This window comes from Sus scrofa, chromosome 7, assembly GCF_054392235.1.
Source record: "Sus scrofa isolate SSC_HxYL_T2T_F1_AM1 chromosome 7, Sscrofa_HxYL_maternal_Yorkshire_Landrace_v2.0, whole genome shotgun sequence".
In the NCBI taxonomy this organism is placed as follows: domain Eukaryota; kingdom Metazoa; phylum Chordata; class Mammalia; order Artiodactyla; family Suidae; genus Sus; species Sus scrofa.
In genome coordinates, this window is record NC_139389.1 from 128,192,733 (window position 1) to 128,215,360 (window position 22,628).

The following is a 22,628-nucleotide window of genomic DNA, read 5'->3' on the forward strand; positions in this document are numbered from 1 at the left end:
CTTGTGAAGCAGCCTCTAAAATAGCAGCCTTTTTACTCTTTATGCCCTGATTCGGATTCCCTTTTGCATTCGTTCCTCCCAATAGCTCGGCTTGACATAGCCTTTCATTTACCATTTCAAACTCTTGTTTAATCAACGCACATACTATGTTGTAACAGATGGGATTGGCGTAGGTGAGAGTGTAGGAAAACGCCTGGTGTATTTTGGGTGCTTATTCTGTATTAAGCATCGTTCTGCGGGTGGTACTCAAACCGCGTTTAGTCCTCATCTCGACTCTTCCCACTTTTTTCCTGAGTGAGGATTCACAACCAGGCTGTGGATTTGCACCGTTGGGGCCATGGCTGTGGACATTCTGAAGTGAGAAAGATTTGAGTCTGCCTCTGCCCATTTTTATCTATTTTCTTTAAGTGCTTCTGTCAGTTACTTCTTCATCTTTCAAGGAACATCCTTCCCCATCACCCTCATACACTGCTTCTGTCTCCTCGTTTGGGAAGATGAGGTTGCGGGTCTTGCCATTTTTCCTCCTTCCTTCCCGCATTTGGCGTCACACGTCTTAGCGGTCGATGTGACACTGGGCTTGTTCGTGTTTACCGCCTGCCTGTATTCTCTGTCACATCCTCTGTCGGAGGATGCCTGGAAAAGGCGGAACACAGCAGGTGACCCGGGTACAGTTCTTGCCCTTTCGCAGGTGTCTGCTGCGGGTTAACCTGCCTTCCGGGGTTACGTTTCCCCCTCCGGCTTCACGACCCTTGCCTGGGTCCCCAAGACAGGATGTTCTGTAACAGACCGAAGTGAGTCTCTTTTGCATGCCCTCCGTTGCTCCATCTCATGCTTGTTTTAACTTGGTTCATGTTTGGATCATGACGTTACTATGCAGGACTTTGTTTTCATCCCCCCTCCCCCACTGGACTTTCTAATTGCCTTTCTTTCTTCCTTCTTGCTTGGTCTGCCTTTAGCCTATCTTCTTTTTTCATGTGTTCTTTTTTTATAGTGCCTGTTCTGTGGAGCCCCCCCCCCCATGGTTTTTGTTTGTTTTTTTGTCCTCTCCGGGTCCGCTGTTCCTGAACCGTGCTGCTTCCTCTCTAAACCCGCTCCCTAGGGATCATCCTGGGCTTCCCTTCGTTACTTTCCTAGATTGGAGCCTCCTAAGAGAAGAAATGTGGGGAGTAAATAAAAATGGGTGGGTTTTGTTTTGTTTTGTTTTGTCTTTTTGCCATTTCTTGGGAGCGATTCTGCAGCATATGGAGGTTCCCAGGCTAGGGGTCTAATCGGAGCTACAGCCACCAGTCTACGCCACAGCCACAGCAACTCGGGATCTGAGCCACGTCTGCAATCTACACCACAGCTCACGGCAATGCCGGATCCTTAACCCACTGAGCAAGGCCAGGGATCGAACCCGCAACCTCATGGTTCCTGGTTGGATTTGTTAACCACTGCGCCACGATAGGAACTCCAAAATGGCTGTGTTTTATACTAACACTGAGGGCAGAGTTCCAGGTTTAAAATCACTTCCCTTCCTCCAGGATCTTGACAATTTTAGAGCTTTCCATGTTGTCGATGAGAAGTCTGATTCTGTGCCCCTCATATTTTCTGTTTTTCTTTCCTGGCAGATTTTAGGAATTTTTCTTCATTCATGGCATTCGTGTATTACTTGAGGAGACCTTGCATTAATTCATTCTCCTGGGCACTTAGGGGATCCCTCTAATCCGAAGACTCTCGTCCTTTAGGTCTGAGAGATCCTAATATATATATTTTAAATCTCCAATTTGTCTCCATCCTGCATGTCTGAGTCTCTTACTTGTTGGTTCTTTAATCTTCCAGAAAGGGTCAAGGTACTTCTATTTTTTTTCCCCTTATTTTCTTATTTCTTTGACTTTTTTTCTTTCTTTCTTTTTAGGGTCTAATCCTCGGCATAAGGAAGTTCCCAGGCTAGGGGTCAAATTGGAGCTATACCTGCTGGCCTACGTATGCCACAGCAGTGCAGGATCCAAGCCTCATCTGCAACCTACACCACAGTTCATGGCAGCGCCAGATCCTTAACCCACTGAGTGAGGCCAGGGATTGAACCAGAGTCCTTATGGTTACTAGCTGGATTTGCTACCACTGAGTCACATTGGGAACTCCTGACTTTCCATTTATTCTAGATTTTGTTGACTTCATTTTCCAGTCCATCTTTTTTAAGAAATTATTTTAAAAAACATTTTGGCCCTAATATTTTTAGTTCCTAAGGACTTTTTCTTATTCTCTGATTGCTCCTTTTCCTCACAGGAAATCTATTTCTTTCTTTCCTTTTTTTATTTTCTTTTTAGGGCCACATCCTTGGCATATGGAGGATCCCAGGCTAGGAGTCGAATCAGAGCTGCAGCTGCTGGCCTACACCACAGCCACAGCAATGCCACATCCAAGTCACATCTGCAACCTACACCACAGTTCATGGCAACCCCAGATCTCAGACTCACTGATTGAGGCCAGGGATCGAACCTGCATCCTCATAGACACTAGTCAGATTCGTTTTCTCCTGTGCTACAACAGCAACTCCAGGAAATCTATTTCTGTTTCACGGCTATAAATATACTGAGTGGTGGGATATGAATGAGAGCTTTTTGTTTATTTACTTTAATCTGTTGAGGTATTTCTCTCTCCTCTAAGGTCAGTTTTTGTGTTTGTTTATCTGGATCTTTCTCTTCATGGTGCTCATCTGCTCATGTGCCCATTCATCGGAATTGAGAAAAGTCCAGTGTCTCTCCCCCGTTTCTTCCTTGGCTAAGAAGTGATTAGATTCAGAAAGATTAATCGACCAAAGTCACACAGGGAGGAAGGGCACAGCTAATAAACCCCGGCCCTCCGAGTTCTCATCTGCTCTTCTCTCAAACTCTGCCTTCTCAGTAGCTGGGAGTTGCTTTCTTTTTATAAGTGGCTACCTCCACCCCCACCCCCAGGAAAAAGACCAGCTTTTTCGTGTCTGGCCAGCCCTCTCTGCGACTCTCTCAGTGTCACTTATTGTCTTCTGCTGCCTCTGGCAGTGCTATTGGACTTGGTGCTTCTCAGACCATGCAGACCGAGTCAGGGTGTGGAAAAACAGACAGCAACGTTAGGGCATCCACCCGGGTGCATTATACCTAGGAGGCCTTCAGTCCCCGTTTTCCAAAAGACTTGATTGATTTTAGATAGGTTTTAGGTCCAGATTCATCCTTTTTGCTGACAGTTGAACACTGGAATTTTCTGCTTCTAGGCAGTTGTGGGAGGAGGTGTGTCAGTAAGAGGACAAGCGATTTGATCCTCAAAGCCCTGGAAACACCACCTCCGAAGGAGGAATTGCAGATACGTCAGCTTTTCCATCATCTTCCCCTTTTGCAATTCAACCATTTTCTTTTCCATTTTGAAAAGGGCAGAGATAATATTAGGGCAAAAGCAGAAGGACTGTAGCAGATGACCCCCAGACGTACTGGCTCAGACACAGTTGAGGTTTGTTTTGCGTACATAAATAGTCCCCGTGGGTGGTCCTGGTTGGGGGTAACTCTCTTCCACGAAGTGATGCAGGGACCCAGCTTCCCCATCTTGAGCACCGCCATCCTCTGGGACCTGGTCATCGCCGCTACCAGGCTAGAGGAATGACAAAGAGAGTGGCACGACCTCTGGGCCTCCCAGGGCCCTGGCACACATCCGTTGGCTCACGTCCCTTTAGCAAGACCTCAGTCGCATGGCCACACCTAACTGCAAGGCAGATGGAAAATGAAGCCTGGCTGTGTGCCAGGGGGAACGGGAAGGTGGCTTTGGTGAGACACTCGGCTGTCTCCACCACAGAGAGTGAGGTGAGCCATCCTGGAGAGATCTGCCAGGGCCCCACTCATCCATCCGGCAGGTGTTATTGCGTGCCCACAGCGTGCCAAGCACCGTAGAAGGTGCTGGCGGTCAGAAAAGAGGAAGACAGATTTCTCGTTCTGTAGCGTGCAGCAGGGGAGGCCAAGTGTAGTCAGAGAGCATCAGTGAGATACCTCGCTGTGTGAAGCACCAGGGGATAGCAGTTGGCCCAGTGTCTTTGCAAAAGAAGAAGAGTTATTTCTGCTGGTGGATGCTGGTGCCTCAGTAGATGCCTGGCTTTCTGATCCTGCTCTGCATTCTCATCTGTTTCTTGAATAATGGGATGTAGGTGTGGGAGGCAACCCCAGAGATTGTCTGGTATCTTGTCCACCCCACCTGATTTAAAGATGGGGACAGGGACACCCATGGGGGGGAGGGGCCTGCTGAAGTCACACAACCGGCCACTGACACAGCCGCACTCTTCCCACACCTCATACAAGTGCAGACCCTTGTTTTTCTCTTTTTTCTCTAATGTCCTTTCTGACTGGTGGCAGAGTTCCCATCCACTTGTCTTTGCTGCCCCGGTAGCAGGTCTGCTTGCGTTCCTTCTGAGTTCTGTGGCGGTCAGGGGACCTGCAGCTCAGTCCCAGGCTGGTTGCTTCTCCTTGGCAACCAATATCCTTTGCCCAAATGCAGAGACCTGCAGAATCCACTCCCAGGCCCCCCACAGCCGCTGGGAAGGACCAAGGTGCCTCCCTCCCAGGCCAGGAGACCCTCCCATTGAGGATGCCAGTGTACCAGCCTACTGCCTGTGGTACAGCACCCCGTACAAGGATTCCTGGATTCCCCGGGCATTCCACTGGTGTAGGGAAGACTTCAAAGGGGTTTATGACTCCAGGTAAGGTGCACAAGTAGGAAAATGTGGAATACACACTAACCGCAGGTGTTTTAGTTCATTTACCCTCATCTTCTGCCGTTGAGAATTTTCTCCTCCGAATGTGCTGACATGCAGAGAGGAAACAGTAAAATCACTTAAAGAAAATTCACAGCTCGGGAAGCTCCTCAAATCCCGCAGAATCCGAGATGGAGGCACTTACTGGGAGGTTTAGCTATTCCTTGATGGCTTTCATTTATTCAGCAAATATACACGAGGTCTTTCTGTAAGCATAAGACTGCGCTGTTTACAAGGGGTAGGGGAGGGCAGTCTTTGCCTTCAGCAGGTCTCAGCCTCCGCTCCCAGCTTGACTTGCATGTTACAGGTGAGGGTGCAGGACACGGCTGAGGTTGGAGCAAGAGCCAGGGGTCTGAGGTGCAGAAGGGCGAGGCCCATTCCAGAATCGTGGGGTCCTGATGGGCAGGAGCTCAGGGCATCGGAAAACTGATTTCCTTCCGTCCTTCCATCCTTCCCTCCCTCCTTCCTTCCCTCCCTCCTTTCTTTCTCTCTGTCTTTCTTTTTTTCTTGAAGCACAGTCGATTTACAGTGTTGTATTTCTGGGGTACAGCACAGGGATTCAGTTATATATGTGTTCTTTTTCATATTCTTTCCCATTATGATTTATTGCAAGACATTGAATAGAGTTCCCTGTGCTCTGCAGGAGGCCCTTCCTTTTATCTCGTTTATATAGAGGAGCTTGTATCGTGCTGATCCCAAATTTTAACTTATCCCTCCCCCACCCCTCCCCCCTTTGGTAGCCCTAAGTTTGTTGGATGAAGGGCGCAAGGCCTGCCTCTGCCCAGGGCTGTGCTGGGGAGTGAGTGGGCCGGCCTGGACCCGGTAAGCGCTTGCTCCACCTTAGCTGTTATCCTGTATGACCAGGTGCCTGGGGTTGCAGGTAGTGAATATTTCCAGAGAGCGGCTGGTGCTGGATTTCCGAGTCCCGTCAGCATTAACAAGTAGCAGCCAAAGAGGGGAGAGCACATGCCTTTGGAAGGGGCGAGCCTACCTGGCCCCGAGTCCCATGTTATGGACAGGCAAACAGAGTTCCTCGGAAGGAAAGGAGGTCTGGTCCATTTCTATGCAGTGGCAAGACGGTGGTTTATAAGTGCTTTTTTTTTTTTTTTTTTTTTTTTTTGCCCTCTTTATTTATTTATTTTGTCCTTTGTCCTTTTAGGGCCGAACCCGCGGCATATGGAGGTTCCCAAACTAGGGGTCGAATCAGAGCTGTAGCCGCCGGCCTACGCCAGAGCCACAGCAATACGGGATCCAAGCCAAGTCTGCGACCCACACCACAGCTCACGGCAACACCGGATCCTTGACCCACTGAGCAAGGGCAGGGATCAAACCTGCAACCTCATGATCCCTAGTCGGATTTGTTTCCGCTGCTCCACAATGGGAACTCCCTGCCCTCTTTATCTTTTAAGAGCATATTTCCCCCAGCTTTTTATCTTCGGTGATCTTTTATTGATTTTCTCTTTTATTTATTTATGTATTTATGTATTTAGTCTTTTTAGGGCTGTACCTGCGGCATGTGGAAGTTCCCAGGCTAGGTGTCTAATCAGAGCTACAGCTGCCGGGCTACACCACAGCCACAGCAACGCCAGATCCAAGCCGCGTCTGCGACCTCCACCACAGCTCACGGCAGTGCTGGATCCTTAACCCACTGAGTGAGATCTGGGATCAAGCTCACACCCTCATGGATACCAGTCAGGTTCCTTACCATGGAGCCACAGCTGGAACTCCTCTCTCTTTTATTTTCTAACATAATGATTGAGGTGGGTAGGAGGCGACACAAGGAATAGCTCCAGGAGGCGCGAGCACTTAGCAGAGACATGAGCAGGCGCTGCCTGGCTGTCTGGCTGGTATAAGAACTTTCTGAGAGGTGCTGATGAGCAGTGGCTTAGGGGAGTGTGATCCTGTAGCCCTGAGAAGCTCCAACAGAAACCAGGCGACCATGCGGGGAGATTGTTTGAGGAGAGATTGAGTGTTCAGTGAGTGGCTGAGTGGGAAGAATCTTAGTGCTCCCATCACCCCCCCCACCCCCCCCCGTGAGAGTCAGGGGCTGGGGATTCTACTCAGGCATTCAGATCTCCTTCCTCTGAGCATCTTCTAGGCGCCGAGCCCGTGTGGATGGTATAGGAGATGTCAAGGGAGCCAGTGTGCTTGAATGGAGTCAGGAAAGAGCACTTATGCAAAGGTGGGATGTAGGAGTTAATCCAGTAGATTTAGGCTCATGGCATCGTGAGGGTTGATGCTCCCCTGGGTCCCTGCAGTGGCGTCCTGGGCACCTCGCTCCCCCCTCCCGCCCCCCCCGTGAGTCACAACTTCCTCTTCTGGAAAATGGGCCGTTATACATTCATTCAAAACAGCGTGTTGAGTCTCCGCCACACAGAATATGTCTCTGACATTATTCTAGGCCGTGGGGCTCCAGGGGAGGACAAGACTGCTGTCACGTGGTTTATCTTCGTCGTGAGGAGAAGGGATGAAAAATAATCTCTTTTCAGGTAGCGATCAGTATTTTGAGGAAAGTGCAGTGGCACGTGGATGCGGAGTGAAGAGTGAGGGCCTTTACAGACAGGGGGCCAGGAAGACGTCTCTGATGGTAAAATAACTGAGCAAAACCTGGATACTGTGCAAGCAGTTCAGCGCAAAAGTTTGGGCAAAATGTGTTCTGATAGACAAAACAGCACATGCAAAGGCCCTGGGGTCGTATCTTCAAAAAAGGTCAAAAGTGCTAGTGTAGTTGGTGTAGGATTGACTGGGGGGGGGGTAGGAGGAATCAGGACAGGTAGGCGGGAGCTGCATCATGTATACTTTGGGGAGGTTGACGCCTTATAGCAAAATCCATTTTAAAAAATTGTCCCCATTAGTTTTGGACAGGTATTGGATCAGAATGGCAACCTGCCTTTTCTCTCCCTGTCGGTAGCAGCTTCTTCAGAAAAGCTATCATTCAGACGGGTGCTATTTCCAGCCAGGACGCAAACACCCTTGGAGCCATCCGTATGCAGAGATGGGATTTTTGTATCTTGGTGGATGGTAAAACCCACCCAGCTGTCTGGCCGTGTCCAAAAAAAAAAAAAAAAAAAAAAAAAATCACATTAAAATGCAAATGCTCCCGAGCAAGTGAAATGTGGATGGGACAGCTCTCCAAAGAAAAATATTCATGAAATACGGGCTGTTGATCCACAGCAAGCCACCATGCTGTTGGCTTAGCAAGACCTTAGTGCTGAGAAATCTCAATTACAGACCCTGTTCCGTGCAGGGGCCTTTGAAACCCTAGGTCTCCCCAGGGCCATTTAGAAATGGGGACACACAAGTGCTGTGTAATTATGACCCAGGGAGTAGAAGCCTGCCTCTTGAAAGAACTTTCTGGCCACCTTCTTTTCTCATTCTTTTTTTTTCTTTTTAGGACTGCACCTGCAGCATATGGAAGTTCCCAGGCTAGGGGTCACATCGGAGCTGCAGCTGCCAGCCTACACCACAGCCACAGCAACACCAGATCCAAGCCGAGTCTGTGACCTACACCACAGCTCACGGCAACGCCAGATCCTTAACCCACTGAGCGAGGCCAGGGATTGAACCTGCATCCTCATGGATACTCGTCAGATTCGTTTCCCCTGAGCCATGACGGGAACCCCACCCTTTCATGTTGTAGCCCGACTTCTCAGCTTGGACTGCAGGGGCCAAGACTAGAGACTGATGCCTCTATCTCGCCTGCAGGGAGCTGCCACGTTCCTCTGCCCCCCTTTTGGCCTCTTCTGTTTCTTATCTGTTCAGGATCTTCAGGTTAGATTTTTCCTTTTTTTTTTTTTTTGACTTATTTTTTAGTTATAGTTGATTTACAGTGTTCTTTCAATTCCTGTTGTACAGCAAAGTGACCCGGTCATACATATGTGTACATTCTTTGTTTTACACTGTCTTCTATCATGTTTTAACCCAAGATATTGTACACAGTTCCCTGGGCTGTACAGAAAGACCCCATTGCTTATCCATTCTAAATGTAATAGTCTACATGTATGTAACAGTTTGCATCTACAAACCCCAAACTCCCCATCCATCCCATAAAAAATGTTGGATTTTTTTTTTTTTCTTTTTTGACCACCCTGCAGCATATGTAGTTCCTGGGCCAGGGATCAGATCTGAGCCACAGTCAAAACCTAAGCATCGTCAGATCCTTAACCCCCTGTGCCAGGCCGGGATTCGAATCTACGTCCCAGCGGCTCTCAAGATGCTAGCAATCCTATTGTGCCAAGTGGAAACTCCAGGTTGGATTTTCTTAAGAGGGTTGTCCTTTTTCTTGTGGCTTTGAGGGAGACAAAGGAACATACGTTTTCCTAGTAAATACCCTTTATTTGCGACCTTGAGCCGTAAAGAGCGGCAGTGGGGGGAGAGGGTCAGATGTGGGCTGGACACGAGGATGAGCGCGTGTTTAATCCATACGCACTCTGCAGCTGGGGGTTATCATTGCATTTTGTACACGGAGAAACAGGCTCAGCGATGAAAGAAGAGAGGGAGGTTCGTCGCTCTTTGCCAGGAAGCAGTAGGACAGGGCACTTGGGAGCGTGGGCTTGGGCCAGATGTGTGGGTCAAGTGCAGCTCTCACACCTGCCAGCCGCGGGTCCTGCCTTAGGATGATGTCCCTTCCGCTCACTGGCCCGACGTGGCTGACCTGTTAAACACAGTGCTCGCACCTCCCCCTCTGCGGTTGTCGTGAGGGTAAAAATTGTCGGTGAATGTAAAGAGCCCAGGCTGCCTGGCCCCTAAGAAATGCTCCGTAACCAGGGCTCCACGACGGTCTCAGGGTGTCCGAGGCCCCTTGGCCAGCAGGAAGCAAGAGATGCTGGCTCTAGCCAAGCGGGATCGTCCACAGGAGGGGCAACCAAACTTGATCCCAGAGACCCTGCTAGGTCTCTGGATCTGTTTGAACCAAGATGCACAGATTCCAGGATGAACGCCCTCCGCACACACCCAAGGACACACATTGGACCCGAATCTCAGATGCAGGCGGCTTGGTCCGTTATCCTGCTCACACTCTTCTCATCCGGTGCCTGAGGAATTATGACTCCCACTTTGCAGATGAGAAGATTGATGTTCGTAATCTTTGCTGTGCCCCCAGAAGGCTCTGCCTCTCTGTCTGTCGGGGTCTGCTGGAAGCTCACGCTGTTGCTTGAAGAAGAAAAAAAACCTTCTTTTGCTGAAAGATTGCAAACGAAAGCCTCTTTTAGCCAGTGTTATCCATTGGTGCACCACAAGCCAGAACTTAGTGGCTGGAACCAAAGATTCTTATTCTCTCCTCCTCTCCGGAGGTTCTGTGGGTGGACTGGGCTCAGCTGGGTGGTTCCCATGTTGGGCTGTCCTGCGTTGGAGTCGCATGGCTCCAACGGCTCTTCCAACCATGTGTTTGGTACCCAGGCCAGGCTTTTAGGCCTCTTTTTCCTCATTCCCCGTGCCCCCCGCCCCACGGGGCTGGCTTGGGCTTCTTGGCAGCAGAATGTTCTGGGGTAGTTGGCCTCAGGTGTCCCCCAGAGCGGGATTATCCAAGGAAGTGGAAGCCATCAGTCTTTTAAGGCTGGGCCCAGAAACTGGCACGAGGTCACTGCCACTGTGTGCTGTCACCCAAGGGGAGGGGACCTGGATGCCCACACCTCCAGGGGGGAGAGTGTCAGAGGCTTCGTGGTCATCTGTAATCCCCCATAGCTGGGAAGAGGGCTTTGGGGTCACCGTGGAGTCACATCCATGTGAAATGAGCTCTGGAGGTTCCCTCAGACTAGATATGGGGCCTTGCCTGACACAGCTGGAGACCTGAGTGGCGGGCCTAGGCCACGGCCAGCCTCTTGGGGGAGCTGGGAAAAGTCAGTCTGGCAGACAGACTGAGGCCTGGCAAGCAGCTGGCACTGGGGTCTGTGGGGCACCGGGCAGTGGGGGACATGCCAGAAGATGGGCAGCACTGGGGGGCAGGGAGTGGGGGAGGTGGGCACAGTCGAGACTCGGGGACGCAGGCAGCCTGACCCTCAACTTCAGGAGCAGAGCTCTAGCCACCGGGCAGCTTCTGGAGCAGAATATCCTTTCCCGGGAGGATGGACACAGACACAGAAGAGAGCGGCCCAGGCCCGGAGTGGCCAGGTGGGCTCCACAGACAGAAACCAGGAGTCTGAACTCAGCCAGGGGGCTGGTCCTAAGACACGCAGCCCAGGTGTGGGCTGGCCTCGCCCGGGTGTCAGCGCTGAAATGAAGAGTCTGGAGTGACCGGAACCCAGGGCCCAGAGACTCAGCCCCTGAGAGACGGTGGCCTTGGGTCCTGCTTGCTCCTGAGAGCAGTGTGGGCAGGGTCTGCAGGGGGTGGGGGAGCTGAGTGGCAGCCCAGCCTGGGAACCCTGTGGGGCCGGACTGTGGACCCCTTCTCTTCAGAACTCCAGCCCTGGCTGAGGATATTGCACAGAATGTTCTGTAAGTTCCCTTCAATCCTGAAGCTCCTTGTAATAACCAAGGACTGATCTATTAGCATCTGTCACTCTCCCACCTCCACAGTGATTGACGCTCAAACAGATCTTCATGGAGGATGCAGCGAAGGCCTGGTGAGATGGCTTAAGCAGTAAGCATTTGTGAAATAATTCAGTGATGACTAAGCATTATTTCTTAAAACACAGACACACACACAACTAGAGAAGTTGCAGAGAAGTTGCAGAAATAGGAAGTTCCCATTGTGTCTTAGATGGTTATGAACCCAACTAGCATCCATGAGGATGAGGGTTCCACCCCTAGCCTCGTTCAGTGGGCTAAGGATCCGGTGTTGCCGTGAGCTGTGGTGTAGCTTGCAGACATGGCTTGGATGTGGCGTTACTGTGGCTCTGGTGTAGGCTGACAACTGCAGCTCCGATTTGACCCCTAGCCTGGGAACTTCCATATGCCGCAGGTGTGGCCCTAAAAAGCAAAAAAAAAAAAAAAAAAGAAAAGAAAAAAGAAAAAAAGTTGGAGAAATAGTACATAAATATTTCCTCTCAAGTTCATGTCTTGCATGACCAGAGAGCAGTGAGCAAACCCCAGCAGTGAACATCTGCATACACTAAGTAAACCTCAGACCTCTCTCAGACATCCCCAGGTGTGCGGCAAGTATTCTTTTTTTTAAATTAAATTTATTTTTTATTCAGATGTAGTTGACTTACTGTGTTGAGTCAATTTCTGCTGTACAGCATAGTGACCAGTCATAAATATATATATTATATGTATATATATATATATATATATATATATATATATATATATATATGTACACATTCTTTTTCTCATATTATCTTCCATCATGGTCCATCCCAAGAGACTGAATAGAGTTCCCTGTGCTGTGCAGGAGGACTTCATTGTTTATCCATTCTAAATGGAATAGTTTGCATCTACCAACCCCAAACTATGTCCTCGTTCCATTCCAGCCTCCCATCTGGGATCCCACATGGCTTTAGTCGTCCTGGCCTTAGTCCCCTCCAGTCTGTGACAGTTTCGTGGTCTTTCATGATCCTAGCACTTCTGAAATGTACCCATCAGTTAGTTTGTAGAAGGTCCCCTCATTTTGAGCTTGTCCGATGTTTTGTCAGGTTTGGACCAAAGTTGTGCATCTTTGGAAAGAATCCCTGAGGCGATGCTCTGTCCTGCTTGGTGCCTCATATCCAAGGTTTGTGGCATCCACATCTCATTACTGATGGTGCTGACCTTGGCCACTTGGCTAAGGTGGCCTCTGCCAGGCTTTTCCACTCTCAAGTTCCTGTCCTTCCTTAGTAATTAATACTTGTGTTAAGGAAGGGACTTTGAACCAGGCAAACTCTGTTGCTTCTCAGGCTTTCGCCTGTTAATTTTAGCATTCATCAGTGGATCTTTTCTACAACCGCTGTTACTGTGGTGTTTGCTTCATGGTAATTTTCTATTTCCCTTTTTCTTTCTACATTTACCACTTGGAATTCTCTTGTAAGAAAGAACTGTCCCTTCTCCTCCATTTATCTGCTTATGTGATTATCTAGAGCCATAGAGGCTCCTGGATATTTGTATAATTTTATGACTTATAATCTGATAGTGTCATTATTTATTGTCTTGCTGAAGTTGTCCCACCTTGGCCCGAGATTAAGAGTACCTTCAGTTTTGCCCTGATGTTTTTGACCAGCCCTACTTTTTTTTTTTGGAGCTCTTCCTTACTTTCTCAAATTGCAAGACCTTGAGAGCTCATCTTGTATTATCCTTTCTCCAGCCCTTTAATCAGCCACTTCTTCAGGAGGTCCTGGTTCCCTTCATTGGACAATGGCATATAGAAACCAAGATCTGGGTGTTGGGTGTGCTCACTGCTACTGAGGTGTCATTGCTCTTAGACCCTCCTGGGGACACAGCTGGGAATTACATGGATGTGCCCTAACACATGCATACACACTCATCTATATTTTTGGATCCTCCTGCCTGTATGTATATTAAAAACTGTAAGTCTGTATTCATATCTCTCATTCCACTCCAACAGCACACAGTTCATTTTAACCTTCTCTTCTTTCCTCATTTGTAATTTCTTTCTTCAGCATTAGCTCAGGTATATTTATTAGCGCAAATCTATTTCTCAAATATATTTAGTTCAAATATGTTTATGTAACTCCAGTATAATTTCAGAATTGCTATCCCACATCCCTGTGAGAAACACATTCAGTAGGTGGTGACAGCATTTGTGTACTGACCTTTTTTTTTTTAGGGCCAAACCTGTGGCATATGGAAGTTCCCAGGCTAGGGGTGGAATCAGAACTGTAACTGCCAGCCTGAGGCCAGGGATCAAACCTGCATCCTCATAGATATGAATTGGGTTCATTACTGCAGAGCTGCAGTGGGAACTCCCTGTGTACTGACATTTTGTCTTCTGTCTTACACTCCTCGTTCAAAACACTGATTTGCAAAATCGCTTTGGTTAACGCTTTTCTTTCCCACCTCTTTCAGGGAGGTTATGTTACTTGTTTGTCACGGTTTGGTTGATTTGCTAGTGTTTACAATCTGTTTTGGGTTTCCCTCCCATCTCGGTTGTTTCTAGCTGCGTTTTTGTGTGTGTGTGAAGTTCACTTGAAGCATTGCAGTGCTTCTCCATCAGGTCTGTACCAAAAGATACACTAGGAGACATGTCACTCCCCCCTTGTTCCTGTCTTCTCTCCACCTCCTCTTTCTTTCTCACCTCCCCTAGGTAGCCAGACTCTTTGATTTTTAATATACTCTTCCTGTGTTTCTTTTGCACACATGAGCAGGTTATAAACTTTATGGCTCCACTCTCACTCTTCGCTTTTCTAATTTAACCGTATGCCCTGGAATTATTTTTAAATTAGTTCATGTCACTTTTTCCCCTCCCTCTTCACAGATGGACAGTACTCCACAGTGTGGCTGTCCTAGAGTTTACTCAGCCCTTCTCCTGTGTCTGGGCATTTAGGTCGCGTGTCATATTTTTTCATTTTCCAATGATGCTGCAGTGAATAAACTCGCATGTGTGTTTTTGTAGTGCTGGGGAGTATTATGTTCAGAGCAGCATCCAAGGAGTGAACTTGCCAGCTTGGAGGGTAAGTGCATGTGCAGTTCTGGTAGGTGTTTTGCCAGCTTTCCTTCCAGTAAACTTTTGGAAAATGCTTGTTTCTTGAAAGTCAAGGTTTGTGTCCATCTTGAGTCAGTTACAGATGAGGACTGGAGATGGGGAAGGATGTATTTAAGGTGAAACAATTTATTGGGGGCCAAAGTGGAACTCAAACCCAGCTTGCCAGGGTCCCATCCTGACTCCCTACTTCCTGCCGCCCTTAGGAATTGGGAGTTGGATCTGCTGGCAAGGGGGGTCCATGGCCACGTAGGGTCCATGGCCCAGTGGAAGTAGCAGGCAGGTAGATGTGATGTTGGTGGTGGGGCTGGAGGACCGTATGCATGTCTCGTTTCCACTACTGGGTTTAAGCAGTCTTGCCACAGAGCTACCTGATGGCGTGTTCCTGGGGGAAGTCTAGGCTCGTATAATTCATTTTTCCCACAACTGCAAAATGTGTTTTCATCTGAGCAAGGGAAATACTAATTAATTTACTCTTAAGTGTTAGTACAGGGAGCTGTTTTTTCTCTTTATATCAGTACTTAAACTTTTCTTCCTTTGCATATAGTAAACTACACCTCTCTTTCATCAGACTTCAAGGTGGGAATGAAAACAAGCACATTTACAGAGGGCCCCCGTACTTTATTGTTTGGACCTACACTCTCCTTGGTCACGTGGGCAAGCTGAGCCCAGGGAGATTTTTCCCAGGCTCTTTCCCAGGTAGGAGGCTGGTCCCAGTCTTTCCATTTCTCACTCTGAGTGCACATGGGGTCACCATTTGTAGATGGTGCACCGGAGAAGGAAGATACCAGGTGCTTCTGGAGCAGGAAGGGTGACTCTCTGACCTGATGACCCCTTGCTCTCCTCACCGTGCATCCCACGATGCACACACTGACCAGCCCCTGCTTGCAGGCTTGGGAAAGATACCCTGCTGACTTGACGCAAGTTCTCCCCCTGGCCTGTCTCTTTATCGTGTGGTCCAGATGGGTGGGCTCGGCTGCCCCTATCACCCATTCAGGTGTCTCTGCTGACTTTCCCTCCATTAATGTGGAAACTGCCCCTCTCCCCAGCTCCTTGAGCTTCATCTTTTCAAATTCATTCATTTGCTGTCTCAGGACACTGAGCATCCTTGATCACTGGTAGTCCAGGCCAGGTGTGGGGGATGGGGGGCATGGAGATGAGTCAGATCCAGCCAGGCCCCCCTAAGGAGCTCCCAGTTTAGTGAGGAAAGACCCAGATAAAGGGATGGTTGCAGAATAGGGGCAAAGATGCTCAGACATGGTCTGCAGCGGGCCTCCCCACGTGGAAAAGGGGTCCTTGTAGATGCTGCTGAGTGAACTGAGCCTGGAAGGAGGAGTTGTCTGAGCCAGGAAGAGGGAGTGACAGATGCACTGCAGTTAGAGAACACGGTGGGCACTGGGGAGCTGGAGGTCGAAGGACTGGAGTGAGGGGGTGAGAGGCAGGCAGCAGTACATTGACTGCCAGGTTCAGTCCTGATTCAGTTTTTGATGAGTTCTTTGTTTTATTCACTGCTGTATCCCTGGTACCTGCGACAGTGCCTGGCAGGCTGTAGGTGTTTAGTAACTATTTGGAGTCCCAGTTCCCTATTTCTAAAAGGGGACTAGCACTACTCTTTGTGCTGCCTGCTGCTGTATCCCGGTACTCTACAACAGGGCCCGGAGTATAGTAGGTGCTCAGTAAATACTTGTCAAGTGGCTAAATCGCTGGGTGACAACACAGAGCTTGGCCCATACCTTGTACGTACTAATTAGCCGCTATGATGGTTTTCAACATGTGCAGCTGGAGAAGTAGTACTGTTCCCATCATGACAGGCCTCATGTGGAAACCTAGATGCAGCTGTATCTTGGCAGTTAGTAAGGGACAATGCTCTGCTGGTTAATAACAATAATAATGTAATATGGAAGAACCTTGGCATTTTATAACAGCTTAATCACCAAAGGGATGTTGCCAATAAGCTTATATTATACATAATGGCCCATCTCTGGGAGCCCTCCCTTCCAGGTAATGAGCAGTAAGCTAAAATCCCATCCTCCAGCTCGCAGGAAACATGCTGAGCAGGCCCAGGAGTGAATAACTGCAGGAAAGAGGAAATTGACACACCCCCGTTGGAGGGTGATGGGAACCAGGAAATGTTGGACTTGACTCCCTCCCCTTTGAATATAAAAGAAGCCTGAGTTCTAACTTAAGGTGAGATGGTTCTTTGGGACATGAGTCCACCATCATCTCGGTCTCCTGGTTTTCTGAATGAAGTCACTATTCCTTGCCCTAACAAGTAGCTCTCCATTTATTGGCCTGTCGTGCAGTGAGCCGTAGCAGCTTGAACTCAGTAATAATAACAAAGCAACAACAGTGACAATTACAATTGTGAACGTGCATTGGGCAGATAGAATGCTTTACAAATGTTCTCTCTTCGGTGGCTCTTTGGAAGTCCTGGGGACAGAGTCACAGGGCCGTGCAGGCTGCTGTATCCCTTGAGCAGCATGTAATGAAACCCTGGCCGTTCTGTGGCCTCCTGGGCTGGGCCTGGGCCCATGGGAAGGAGTTTGTCCCTTGGAGAACCCTTGCCCAGCTTCTGCAAAGGACCTTGCCTGGCTGCAGGGTGTCTGTCACTCAGAGAGTGGCTCCTAGCTAATTTCTTAAGGCCTCAGAAGACAAGGCTGGAGCCCTCCTCATGGAATGTTGGCAGAGCTGGAGGCCACCTGGTCCAAACATTTCATCTTGGAAGGCAGCTTACCAATTTTTATTTACTGTGTTCCGATCGTAGAAGCTAAATGGTTTTTTTTTTAATCTACTATGAAATATATATAAATAGTGTGTGTGTATGGTTGAGAAAATAAATATGACATGACCATCCCTCTAACCGTTGCGTGGTCTACTGGATCAGTTCCAAAGCTCTCTGAGGAGCTTACAAGAGCCCCTGTTCTGGCCTCGTCCTCCCCCCCGCAGTTTCAGCTCTCTCCATGCTCACCATGATGCTTCATTGTCCAGGCTCGCTGCATGCAGCCCTCTGCACGGTCACTTTTTCTTTGCACCTGTCAATCTCCTAACACTTAATTCTCTCCCACCATGGGCAGTGTTAATCCTGCTAGCTTTTCAGGTCTCAGCTTAGCAACGCCCCCCCCCACCCCATTTTCCCTGAGTACTCCCAGACAGGTCAGGACTCCCCCATTCTGTGCTCCCCTGGAGCCCTGGGCTCACATCCGGATGCCCATGGCTCTGTGGATGCTCAGGGCACACTCACTGGGAGCCTGGTCCTTGGTTTCCCTAGGGGATACTGTGTTTTAAGTGACCACCGAGGTCTCTTCTTCAGGGAGAAGTTGATGCTTCCTTGAGGCTCTGGCATCATCCGCTGGATTTGTCACCCAGCGTTTCTGAATTTCCAGGCAAGGGCTCATCCTTGTTAAATAGGATCGGAATGAAACTTCTCACCCCACAGGAGACAAATGTCCTTGAGATGGAGAAACATTTGGGATTACGATCGAGCCCCTGCCACTCCTGAGAAGGCAGTCTGTGAGGCATGGAAAGAATTTGGATGAAAATAGTCACTTTCCTCCTTGTCGTGGGTGTGTGGTACCTTTCAGCATCTGGGAGCACAGATTTAGTCCCAAGACTGGCATTATTTTGAAAAATGAGTTTCTGCTAACATGAAGAATACTGCAGCCAACCCTGTTCAGCCTGACTATCTCTGCTGTAATGGAAAGGCTTTCAGAATCTTTATCACTTGTTGCCCTTTCCCAGCTCGAATTCCACCCTCCCCGCCCCCTCGTCATTCCCAGCAGAGGCAGATGGTCACAGAGGTGGCTGCTTACAGGCCGGCATCAGATGCCTTTGTTCTTATGACCTGGGTGGTGATGTTCTCCACGAGTTGTAGGAAAGCAGAAGTACTTGGAGTCTCCATGGTTTTATTTTTGTATATATGCGTTTGGAAGATACAAATAAAATAATATAACTGACTGCATTACAGAAAACTTCTGAATATTCTCCCTCGCCCATTTTTTCCTGCACTCGCGAGGTTTTAAACTATTATTTGCAGTCCTCAAAAGACCCGAATTGTAATAGCTTGTGTTTTTCCCCTTCTTCTCTCCTAAGCATCTGTCTTTATGCCACTTGATCTTCTCACCATCATTTTTAACAGCGGCGCAGTGTTTCAGTGGGTCATAATCCTGCTTTTGTTTTTTTTGTTTTTTCACTCCCTGTTTGTTTTTGATCGCTGAGTGGCTTTTGAAGGAAGATCTGTGACTCTTGTAAACAGTAAACTCAGAAATCATGTAGAGAAGGGGACCCTGCAAGTGAGTCAAGGGGGCAGAGGGTACCAGGACCCAGCGTGGGTCCCTAGGGCTACATCTCTCAGCCACGTCCTTCCGACAAGGTCACTGGCCTGGTGGACCTAGAAGTCCTAGCTGAACTTCATGGCACCTTATAGAAAAAATGGAGACATGTGGGCAGGGGGAGAAGGCAAACAAGCCATAAGGCTTATTGGCGAACGAGCATTAACTTGCAAACCTGCTCCAAAATCAGGAAATGAGTCATCTAGACAGTAGCACAGAGGGTGTGCACATCCAGTTGGGGGATGAGCTGAAGCTGGAGGACTTTGACTCTGTAGGGAGAAGGGGTCACCCAGGAGCCCAGATGCTGAACTGTAACACAGTCCAAATACTCAGTCCTGTCTCTGGGTTCAAAACACTCACTTCCCTCTACGAGGATGGGGTGAACTTTGCAGCACCATGAACCCACAGCACCGTGCGTTGGCCCAAAGCCAATGTGGTTCTGGGCACCATTCAAGGGTGCGATGCCTCAGAATGAGAGAGGGCACAGCTCTGCCCCGTCTGGGCTGGGGGAACCTTTCCTGGAATCACGTTTTTCTTATCAATGCTGTGATTTGATTTGACTTGATTTGAATTTTTTGGCTTTTTTTTTTTTTTTTTTTTTTTTTGTCTTTTCTAGGGCTGCCCCTGCGGCACATGGAGGTTCCCAGGCTAGGGGTCTAATCGGAGCTGTAGCTGCTGGCCTACGCCAGAGCCACAGCAATGCGGCATCTGAGCCACGTCTGTAACCTACACCACAGCTCACAGCAATGCCGTATCCTCAACCCACTGAGCAAGGCCAGGAATCGAACCCGCAACCTTACGGTTCCTAGTCAGATTCGTTAACCACTGAGCCATGACAGGAACTCCCATGCTCTGATTTTAGGATGGGTCTTTCCAGGAGAAGGATTGTCATTAGGAGGGACTATATGGAAAAGTGGAGGACAGCAGGGGTGCCTAGCTGGAGAAAAGGGGGCTCGTGGGCCATGAGAAGGAGCCTCAATCACCATCACCATCATCATCATTTAATGAGAGTAGTTGCCAGTCCTTGAACGAGGCGGTTCAGGACCATTATATTTAATTGGGCAAGCTAAGCATTACCCCCACTTTACAGATAAGGAAACTGAGTCAGAGAGGGGTGAGGCGGCTTGTGCATGTCACACAGCTGGTAAACCACAGAGCCAAGACTGAATGTCAAGTGTATTTGAGGCCAGAGTTGTCATTTCTCCCCACTGAGTATGAATTTTTCAAAACAAAATGAGGTGTTGGGACTTCCCGTTGTGGCTCAGGGGTTTAAGAACCCAACTAGTACCCATGAGGGTTCGGGTTTAATCCCTGGACTTGCTCAGTGGGTTAAGGATCTGGCGTTGCCATGAACTGTGGTGTAGGCTTCAGACGTGGCTCAGATCCTCCGTTGCTGTGGCTGTGGCATAGGTTGGCAGCTGCAGCTCTGATTTGACCCCTAGCCTGGGAACTCCCATGTGCTGCAGGAGCAGGCCTAAAAAGAAAAAAAAAAATGGAGGTGTCGCCTTGCAAAAGATGAAAAGGACTTATTTTTGCTAGTTTTTAGAGACAAAAGTAGTTAGTCCCAGGGGCTGGAAGCTACAGCGAGGGTATTTTGTCCTAAAGTGAAGAAGAACTTTTCCTGACTGAGCTAGAATAATAAGCTGTCCTGACAGGTGGGAAGTTCCAGAGCGATAAGAGGAATTCAAGAGGAGGCCAAGTGAACACTTAGTGGAGTTCTTCTTCTAGGGGGAATTCGAAGGTCAAATGAGGAAGCAAACGAAATAAACTTGAATGTCGCTGCTGTATGAGTAAAGCTTCCTTGGCTGTTAAGCAGCAGGTGTCGGCAAGAAACAGGTTCTGACTGCCTTAAGCAAAAACATACTATTTTTATAGGGATGTGTGATAGTTCATGGGGTGGAAGGAAATGTCACATCCAACTTAAAAAAAAAAAAAAAGCCAGAAGTCAGGCTGGCTCTAGGCACCCAGGCCACCATAGCTGATGGAATCTCATTCTGTGTTGTGGCTGCAATGAGCAGGGTCTGGAGTTGGGCCACCTGCTGTCACCTTCCCTAAAACTGAGTCCCAGAGAGAGCATCTCATGGGCTTAGCCTGGATCCAGGCCCATCCTTGGCACCTTGACTGACAGAGGTTAACCTTCCAGAGGGAAAACGAAATAGTGATGCTGAAGAAAGGGCACAGGTGCTGGGCATGCGTGCTGTACACTGACTCCGGGAGCCACACTGAGCCCTGACTTCTGTTCAGAGCTTCAGAGCTCACCCCTCCTGCCCTGCACCCTCTGAACTCAGGCCATGCCCAGCACCCTGTACTCACAAGGCATTCTGAGAAGGCAGCCTTTCTTTCTTTTTTTATTTTTATTTTTTGCTTTTAAGGGCCACTCCTCTGGCATATGGAAGTTCTCTGGCTAGGGGTCAAATGGCAGATGCAGCTGCAGCTGCCGGCCTACACCACAGCTCACAGCAACATCAGATCCTTAACCCACTGAGCAAGGCCAGGGATCAAACCCACATCTTCAAGGATACTAGTTCGTTACTGATGCACCATGATGGGAACTCTGTAAGTAGTCTAACTAGTAAAAAGCCTCAAGTGTGTTTATCAGAAGCAGCCCCGCAGAGGACCAATTTACTGAGAAGCAGGTTCAAAACCGAGTTGTCCGTCACCTTGGTGCTCTAGAGATGCTCTGTCTTCGCAGAAAGGGTGGTGCTCTTCCTGTTTGAGGAGCCCAGGGCTCCTCCTGGCATTTTGCCTGGCACTTAATACCCCTAGTCTTTAGAACCTTGTTCTGTTTTTTAAAGTTTTAATAAATTATTAATTTGTTTTTATTATCAGCATTGTTTTATGAAGTATTCCATTGAAATAACTTCATTCATTCATGGGTATATTACTTATTGGATCGACAGTGGAAGCCTGTTTAGAAAATTTAAGCTATAAAGAACAAGCATCTTTGTACCCACCACCCAGCTTAAAAAATATTACCTGTATTTCAGGGGTTCCTGGAGCATCCCTCCCCAATCCCACTCACCTCCCCTCTCCACTTGGTAGTAATTGCTCCCTTGGCTTTGGGGTTTATTATTCTTTTTTAGCCAATTAACCTAATTTATTTATTTTTTCTTTTACGGGCGCAACCTATGCCACAGCTTGCGGCAACACCAAATCCTTAACCCATGGAGCGAGGCCAGGGATCAAACCTGCATCCTCACAGACACTATGTCGGGTTCTTAACCCACTGAGCCACAATGGAAACTCCTGGGTTTCATATTCTTATTCTCTGGCTTTTCTTTGTAATTGTATCTCATTAATATCTCTAAACAACACATTTTTAGATTTTCTCTGTAGATGGAAACATCCTTTCGTTAGTAGTTTTCAGAGGCGTGCCTTGCCGTGCAATGTTGTATTGGGTTCATTCATGCAGGCTGCAGCATTTCATTCCTTTTCCCGCTGTATAGAATTGAGTGTATGAATATAGGACAGGCCACCATGGATGGATATTTGTGTTGTTCCCAGCATGTCTCTGACACTGACATTGCTGTCTGTCAGCATTCTTGGCTGCGTACCCCGGTACAGTGGTGCAGGTGTATCCAGGTGTGTGCCCACAGGTGGCGTGGCGGGTCAGCAGGATCAGAGTATGTTCATTTTTGTGAGAGGATGGCTTCCTGTTTTCCAAAGTGACAGTAAGCAAGTCGTCCTCCTGCAGCTGATGAATAAAAGCCCCTGTTGCTTTACAGACTCTGTCAATGCTGAGTGGTTTTCTTGAATCTTTTAGCTTTTGCCAACCTGATCGCTGTTGGGTGGTAACTCACTGCGTTTTAATTTGCATTTATCTGATGATGGAGGTTTAGCTGCTTTATGGTTATTTATTCTTTTGAAAAGTGCCTGGGCATGGTTTTTGCCCAGTTTTCTACTGGAAGTTTATCATTTTCTTACTGCCTTGACACTAACAGGATATGTATGCTGTGTATAGTATATATAGCATATA

The 22,628-nt window shown here is 48.4% G+C and overlaps 1 protein-coding gene across 3 annotated transcripts in view; it reads left to right on the forward strand.

Annotated features, from left to right (window-relative positions):
* TUNAR (transmembrane neural differentiation associated intracellular calcium regulator) overlaps positions 1-22,628 on the forward strand; it is a 61,684-nt gene that overhangs the window by 20,608 nt on the left and 18,448 nt on the right. The gene's annotated exons all lie outside the window — the stretch shown is intronic.